The sequence below is a fragment of the Stegodyphus dumicola genome, chromosome 10 (genome assembly GCF_044657685.1).
Source record: "Stegodyphus dumicola isolate Sdum_Otavi_A_Nest chromosome 10, ASM4465768v1".
Taxonomy (NCBI): Eukaryota; Metazoa; Arthropoda; class Arachnida; order Araneae; family Eresidae; genus Stegodyphus; species Stegodyphus dumicola.
The window spans coordinates 82,285,786-82,294,460 of NC_140777.1; the positions used below are offsets into that span (position 1 = coordinate 82,285,786).

At 32.0% G+C, this 8,675-nt stretch overlaps 1 long non-coding RNA gene across 1 annotated transcript; it reads left to right on the plus strand.

The window, feature by feature from the left end:
* The first annotated feature begins 6,827 nt into the window (after nucleotides 1-6,827).
* Nucleotides 6,828-7,892, plus strand: LOC146995007 (uncharacterized). Its single transcript, XR_015043681.1, has 2 exons — nucleotides 6,828-7,401; nucleotides 7,445-7,892. It is a non-coding gene; the product is annotated as an uncharacterized LOC146995007 (long non-coding RNA).
* The last annotated feature ends 783 nt before the right edge of the window (nucleotides 7,893-8,675 follow it).

Sequence of the window (8,675 nt, forward strand, 5' to 3'; positions counted from 1 at the left end):
GGGCACAGCACTGGTGTTGGAAAATGTCACGCCCGAGTATTTCTCGGGGTAATTTTTTGAGTGCATCGTATTGTCATACCCGAATATATATCGGGAGATGTTTATTTCGGCTACATTTGGTTTTTCCAATAAAAAAAATTGACAATTTGTGTACCGAAATCATCAAACTAACTTGAGAGTTAAAGGGTTAAATAAATGTGAAAGTAAAAAAAAAAAAGAAAAGATCTTGCATGTGTGTATAATTCGTGTGTGCACTGTATGTAATTAATATGAGAAATTCCTACGGCATATATGTACGGTGCGAGTAGATTGTGATTTGTTTGCTAATGGACACTTTTTCGGCATTCGTCTACTGTTCCATTTTTAAGTTCTCACGTTTTGTGTTTGAAGTTATGATATTCTGATATTTTTATGTGCCGTGTAATAAGTGTTATATATTTAATCCAGTGAATGTGTTTTTGATAAAATAAATGTGGAATTAGAAAAAGAAATTTGTCTCCGCAAGTCTCATGCCTCTTTGAATTCAAGCCAGTAAATATTGGGCACATTTAAAGTGATTAAGAATTTTTAGATATATATTTAGATAGAGTGTCACGTTACAACACCTCCTAGTAGTGTGCATCACTACAGGACTGGTATGTTTTCAGTATGCATTCTAGCATTTACCTTTCTGAAAATAGTACGGATTCCACTAAAAAAATTACAATTTTATGGGCTCAAAAAAAAAAAAAATCTGAAGGGTTTTAAATTTGAACGAATGCCCGAAGGAATTTGTTAATGTTTCTTACGCTCTCGATTACCTCGCATTCTTCCAGTCTGCTGTTACAGTCACTCCTACTAACCCGTCTCTTTATTTATTTATTTTTTTCCTATATTTAACTTTATCACTAAGCAACATTTCCTTTGCACTAACGTCAAATACAATTCAAAAGAAAAATTTCAAAAGCAGCATAACAGTATACATAAAGAATTCTCGATGCAGCATTAAACGTTGGCATATATTTTTCTGTTTTTTTTTCCCGTCTTTTCTCTGTTCATCATATCAGTGTTCAATTTTCTTACTAACATGTCTCTCCAAGACATTTGTCTTTTTATTATTGACGTTTCTGTTACATTATTTATTACATAACACGTTCTTGATGCTTATACCACATAAAATTCGATTAAACTGAAAAGTCACAAACTACTTAAAAACACCATATCATTAGGATTCCCGACAAACAAGGTCGCACGCTGGAGTTAAATTAATTTTACTCCGCACAGTGTTGCCGTTGCTTTCTTTAAAATTGCTGAGTTTGTTAATCAAAAATTCGCTTTAGTTTCACAAAAGAGGAAGTAGACAGCAAAACAAATTCCAGATTCCAAATTCACGCTTCCAGGTGCCAATTTTCGGGTGGAGGATTACGTTAATCAAAATTTGATGGCATTCTGTACCGTTGGTTTTTCACAATGCAAGAAAAAACATACATTCATGTAGATTCTCCATTATTTAATTTCATTAAATATAATACAGGATGATAATATTTTGAGGCAACAATTTGAAAAAGTAAAATGGACATTTGCAGTGAGCAGATGCAAAATGGTGTTTCGAGACTAATAGATTTTCTGGTCTAATGTCTCTTTGTGCTAATAGTATGCAAATATTAGAAAACGTTTCTGAACCTGTTATACAAATAAGCAACAGAAACATATTTTAACAACCACAATAATACTGTAAATATTCATAAAATTATCAGTTGGATATATTACTCGTGCAAATTAGATGCGGTTTAGTTTTCATCAGATAAATGATTTATTAGAAATGTAAACTTAAAATCTAAATTCCTAAGAAATGCTCATAGCTTTTAACTTACTCACTATGCTAGTCAACAGCGTACTGATAGAATTAATAGTGTCTTACGCATAGTCGAATCCTTATCCTTAAAATCAGGTGAGTGAGTGAGTGCACCGCTATGATGGCTTCCGACCACGGACATGAACCAAACGGAATTATATACCATCACGGCGGGGAAGACTCCAGAGTAACAAGGTTAAATATTATAAACTAATAACAGTTTTTACATATTGTTAACTGCAAGGCACTAAGCGTTATTCTGGTTATCAGCTTTAAGTTCTGAACTTTTGAAACATTATAATATTATCCACGGTTGTTTCTGCTTAGGCAATGTCCTGAGATTTTCTCTATTTTATCAAGGGCTATTCTGCTTTCGACTGTGTTAGTCGTCCACATTGCCCAGGCACAGTCCGCTGGTTTCTTCGAGTGCCAGGTTCTTGTATGTACACAATGGAAATAATAATGGTCCGTGTCACCTTCCTCTTCGCATTCGCAGAAAGGAGTATCCCTAAGTCTGAATCTGTTCAGGTATACTGGGAATGGTCCATGACCTGTCAAGAACTGTGTTAGGCTAGCACAGTGGGTCTTTATTTCCATGTTAACTTTTGGCAGTAAGCGAAATGTCCTTCGTCCTACCTCTGCCTCTGTCCATCTACTTTGCCAATTTTGTAGCAGACTTGTCAAAGTTGTTTGCTTAATATGAGACCAAGGAAGTTTAGTTGGTCTTTCTAATATATCCGTGCAGTTGGCTGCCTGCTTGGCCAGTAGGTCAGCGGCTTCATTGCCTTGAATCCCTTAAAATCAGGTATAAGCCAAGGCGCGTGGAAGACGAAGATACTACATTTCGCACACTGCTACTTCAGCATTGGTAATTCTGGGGATGATAAATATTCCTTTATGAGTCTAAACCGTTCTTTCTGTGAGTAAGTCTACTCGTTGCGCTCCTTTTCAGGTATTATTTCTGGATATTTTAAAATCCATATAAAGGGGTTCGAATGTTTATGTAAAATATCCTGCTGTCTTTCGTCACGAAATAGTTCCCGAAGCACAATCGTGTTTATGGATTTTATTTTAAAAGAATGATATTTTATATGTTAATTCTAAAAACTGCATCTGAGGTAAAATGAAGGCGAATGAAAGACTGCACTTTGCAAATTAAATAATGGAAAACTGAAGAAACCTTTTCCATTCTATCATCATATATTGCAAAGATGCGTCATTTAATAGAAAATCAGTTGCTTAATTCATTTATATTGTTCAGAAAATAAAAACATTTTGGGTTAATTATATTACTTCATTATGTTTGCTTTTTTTCCAATATATAAATTATTTTTCTACCACGGTTTTGATTTGTGTTTCTTACAATCATTGTTTGACATGTGCATCTAATAAATTTCAACAAAACTTGAAATGCAAAGGTAATTATTTAACAGCATTCATCTATAGAGTTCATTAGCATAACGAAATGAAGAAAACTAAATCAGTGCACATTGTTTGTCATTGAAGCAGAGACAAAAAAAAATTTAGCATACGGATATGACAAAAATGTTCACTTTCTATCGAGTGTGGTCTAAACGAGACACATAAAATGCATTAAATGAGGCTGCTATGGCTTGCCGAAGACATTAACGCATCTGATAATTTGAAACCAATTCCATTACAGTGATAAAGATCTGGGTAGTAGAAAACTGGCTGTAGTTAAAGTAATTTTTTTCGTCTCCTCTGAATTGTTCCAGCTCTGTAATTACCATACTCTGGGAAACAAAAGCTTGATAAATGAATCGGTGTTAATCAGCCAGATATTGATTTTCACCCATCTGCATACACATTAATGTTAAATTTCATTGAAGAGAGGCTTTAGTGGACATTGAAGCATACACAATCAACTAAAACTTTTAGAACTTTTGGTACAGCATATGGTTTCTATTAATATCTCATTTATGAAACATAAGTCGTAGTTTTATCCAGTAAAGTAACTTATTAGCTATTGATTTAAGTGAGTAAATATCTTAACTTTAATATTTTAATGCACCACATGCATTCAAAAATGATAATTTTTCTATGAACAAACATATTTTGCAATATGTTCTCAGTAATTGTCTTCATCCTCAACGCCAGGTTATATATTTGATAATATGGTACTTAATGCAAATAATTAGCTTTATTAAGAGCAATCAATTAGTAATTAATATACATTTAGAAAATTGTATGAACTTTACATAACATTTATCTTCATAATAATAAATATAAATCCTTTCCTTTATTCTGTATAAAATTGTATATATTTGCTTATAATAGAATACAACTAGTAATGTGCCCTTTAGTAGCTGGAGCACGCTCTGACTAAAACAATCTCAAACCCTCACCTAAGAGCACGCGAGCTAATTTGCATTCTGGCAGAAAAATGGAGAGAAAAGAGTGACACTATTCTATTAAAAGTTAAAATGTAAACGAAACAGAATTATGTACCTTTTAGGGAAAATATTTTTAATAACTCATTTATGAAGATAGCACATCAAAATATATTGTGATTATTGATATCTTCGCGATTGTAATTATGACAGATAATTATGTACCTTTTAGGGAAAATATTTTTAATAACTCATTTATGAAGATAGCACATCAAAATATATTGTGATTATTGATATCTTCGCGATTGTAAATATGACAGATTATTTATTAAAATCAAATTTCAATTAACAGTATTAAATGTTTTTAGTCAAATACGAAAGCAAGTTGATTGAGAATGCTTTGAATTGTTGATTATTAAGATATACTTTTTCTACTCTGCTAAAGTATTCTAATCCAACTTACTCGTGTTATAGAAGAGAGATAGTAGTAAACGAATCCATCATGACAGTTCTGCAGCATCGGTGTGTCAGTTTTCTTATCAGGGTACCGCCCTAGGCAGTAAAATAACCATATTTTAAAATCGGAGCTACCCCTTTTCCCTTCAAGCTACGTCAACATTTACGTTCAGAGAAGATTTATGACATGTGTCGATTATGATAACTCGATCGCTATCGATTGCTGGATGAATAGTCATCATTTGTCAATTGCCAAAGCGGGAAAATCTCGCTTTGTATCTTAGATTCAGCGGGATTTTATTTTAACGAAATTTCAACTAAGTTCAAAGAAACACAAATGGTAAAACTCAAAATAAATGCTACCTATTTAAAATATTAATTAAAATTATTGCATAAGTTACTAACGTTAGTTAAAGAGAAGGGAGTAATAATTCTAGTAAGTAATAATAATTTTATTTATTAGTAATGAAAATATAAAAAATAATATGTCACTGTGGTATCTTTCACGATTGTATTCTACTAGAACTTTGAGAAATTCGTGATTGTCAAAAATAATTGTTCTTACGGAAAGCCATTACAATTATCATATATAATTTTAATGATTTAAAATATATACAAAACTGATAAACAAAAATATGGAGTTTAATATTAAGAACATTTTTAAAATTTTTTTCCGATTTAATCCTCACAAGCAATCAGGAGTTAATTAAAACTAAATTTTAATTAACATTTACAAAAAAAGCACCTGTTTCTATTAATTTGGACAGCTTGTTTATTCTTGATATTCATGTATCATTTGTCAATATTTGCTCTTTTGTCCATAACCCGAATATACACAGTTATTCAAAAATCAGTTAAATAACTTCGTAGCAAATAAAGTGCATAATCGAAATCAACTTTTATTGCACTGAAATAGTGGTAAGAGAATTTTATTATTAGTATTATCAGCCGAAAGTGGCGTTAGCCTAAAAGGGCTATTAGTCTCCAAACGCCATTTTGCATTGAATCGTTTAAATTTGATGTATGACTTTTCAAATTATTGACACAAAATGTTATCACTTGTTTGTTTAAAGGAACTGAATAATGAAACATCTGCATAAAAGAATGTAATTTCTCACACTGTAAAAAAAAACAATGGTACCTAGAGTCATAAAATTTTGAATAACATATTGCTCCACCCGAACATGGGCACCCGAATACGGAATTTGGAATTTTTAGTCCAAAGTTATTTGAATCCCGAAGGACTATTTGTTTCGTTTTGGCATTTTGCATCGGACTCATAAATGTCGATTCACTTTTCAAACTGTTGCCACAAAATGTTAGAGTCCTGCATTATATTTGAAGAAATTAAATAATGAAAAATCTGCATAAATGTATGTATATTTCTCGTATTGTGATAAAACAACGGTACATAGAGTCATCGAATTTTGAATAACGTAATCTTCCAACGAATATGAGCATGTGGAAGACCAAATTTGAAATTTGAAATTTGTTTTATGATCGATTTCCTATTTTTTAAAACTTTGACGAATTTTTGATTAACAAACTCAAGGATTTCAAAGCCAGCAATGGCAACGTTGTGCAGAAAAAAACATTTTTATCTCCAGCGCGTGAGTCTCTGTATCGGAAATTCTAAAGATAGGCTCGTTTTAAAACTATTTTGCGATATTGCTGTTGCACTGGATCTTATGGTTTAAGTGCGAGGAACATGATATTTAATAAAGAAAGGTAACACACAAAATGTTAAAAAAACGCCCCTTTGGACGTAATTTAAAATCTAAAACATTTCAGATTTTTTTTTTTTTTTTATTGTTTATTTCATATTTTGTAAATATTTACAGAATTTTTTATTAATAAACCCAAATGCTGTAGAAACGTGTATGTTTCTGTAAGTAAAAAAAACACCCGTTTGTAAAGAATATAAAATATGAAAGCTAGATTTTTTATTTATTTACTTTTTTTTTGTTGTTTAAGTGCTTCACAATTGTTTAAAATGAGAATTTCTATCAGGATGATCGATACCTATGCAATATTGGCAGAGGTTACTTAAGTTACTTATACATAATAGATAACTGTCGCCGTAGTTGATAGAAAAAAATCAGTTGTCTAGCTGACTATTATGTACGTATATGCATAGTGCATCTAATAATTATGTATCCTTTGTTAAGTATGCACCTAAAAATATTTGTATATTTTTATATATATAGTATTAACAAGTAGAAATATTACTGTATTCATGCGTCAGTATTTAACACTGTGTAACATGAAGCCGTTTCGCATAGTGTTAAACTAGAATTTTACTATAAAATTAACTGCATTTATTACTTTCCATAGCACTGTATTATGAACTATCTGTTTATATATGTATATGTATACCATGTACCTAATGTCTGAGAATCTAGTGATTATTATGTGCCTAAAAGTTGTGTATATGTATATTAGTATATATATTAGTTTATCCATCCAATCGCCTACAGCATCATGTAACATGTAAAAATAACAGCACCAATTACTTGCCCTAGCATTGTATTAAGAAACTAATATATGAATATGTATATGTAGTATGCGCCTATTGTATAAGTACCCAATGACAATTATGCACCCTATAATTGCGTATAAATGCATTATTTTTAAAATACTATAAAATTAATTGCATCAATTATCCTCAACGGCACTCTACAATGTACCATCTGCTCATGTATATAAATGTGCCATGTACCTATTGATTATGAAATCGAATGATATAAGCATTGTAAATAGGTATAGCATTGTAAATAGGAAAACAGTATAGCATTGTAAATAGGAAGCTGTACCCATGCACCCGCATACATTTCTATGTAACGTGACACAGTAAGGCAAAATATCAACGTAGTGTCCTATTATGAAATTAAATAAGCACCTATTACTAGTTATAACATTATTTTATGGATCTAGAGTTTCAGTATATGAAGTAAGTACGAAATGTTTATGTCACCAATGACTATTGTGTACCAAAATATAAGCGTATATACGCTTTTGTCTATATGTAATTGTGTATGTCTTTGTTTATATGTAATTGTACCCATGTATCTACTAGTGTTATCACATATCTTGGCACTGTATAGTTAATATACATCTATTACGCACGGAATAATCATGTACCTAATGTGTCTGTATATATGTATATGAATTTATGTTCTGTATATATGATAATGTAACTATGCATCTGCACATTTTATCCTGTAACACGGCACCGTATCGCAAAGAACTAACTAGAGCCCCACTCTAAAATTAATTGCACCAAAGACACTGTACTACACAGTACTAATCTAGGGTCTAACTTTTAATTCACTGTACTAATTACTTATTCCAGCATAACATTGCGCTCCTAATATTTCAGTATGTACATGTCTTCTGTAATCTAATGATAATGCTTCAAAGGGTCATAGTGGTACTCAACATATGAGTACACACGTTATGTATATATGCTATCGTATCCATGCTTTTGCATACACGTTGTAACATGGCAATGTATTATCCAGTGTCTAACATTAATTAGCTTTAACGCCACTGTATGAAGTACCAAATTTGTATGTATGTTTATATATTAGTATATTGGCACAATGAACACGTATGGTTATCTAGATAAAGGTGGACGTGGCGCTATACCGATTAACCGTATTGGTAGAGGGGTGGTGCCCACGTCCTCCGTCGCATGTCGCATGTCTAGCTGACTCTACAGAGACATCTACCATTTGCGAGATTATCTTAAACAAAATTTCCATCAAAGATAGACACAATTTCGTCTACTATTTAAATCAACATTTGCTCTTAAGGTAAATAGACTGCACAGGATAAAGAGATGACAGGTTAATGCGGCAGCCATCCTGATCTTCGGATTTAATCCCATGTGACTTCCCCTTGCAAAGGTTCACCAAGGAAACTGTCTTCGTGTTTCCCTCTGATCTCTAGGATTATCGCCTCTATGCTTTGCAATCACATAAGCGCTTCGTCACCGTGATATAATGGCAGTAGTATATATAATGCGTTTGCAT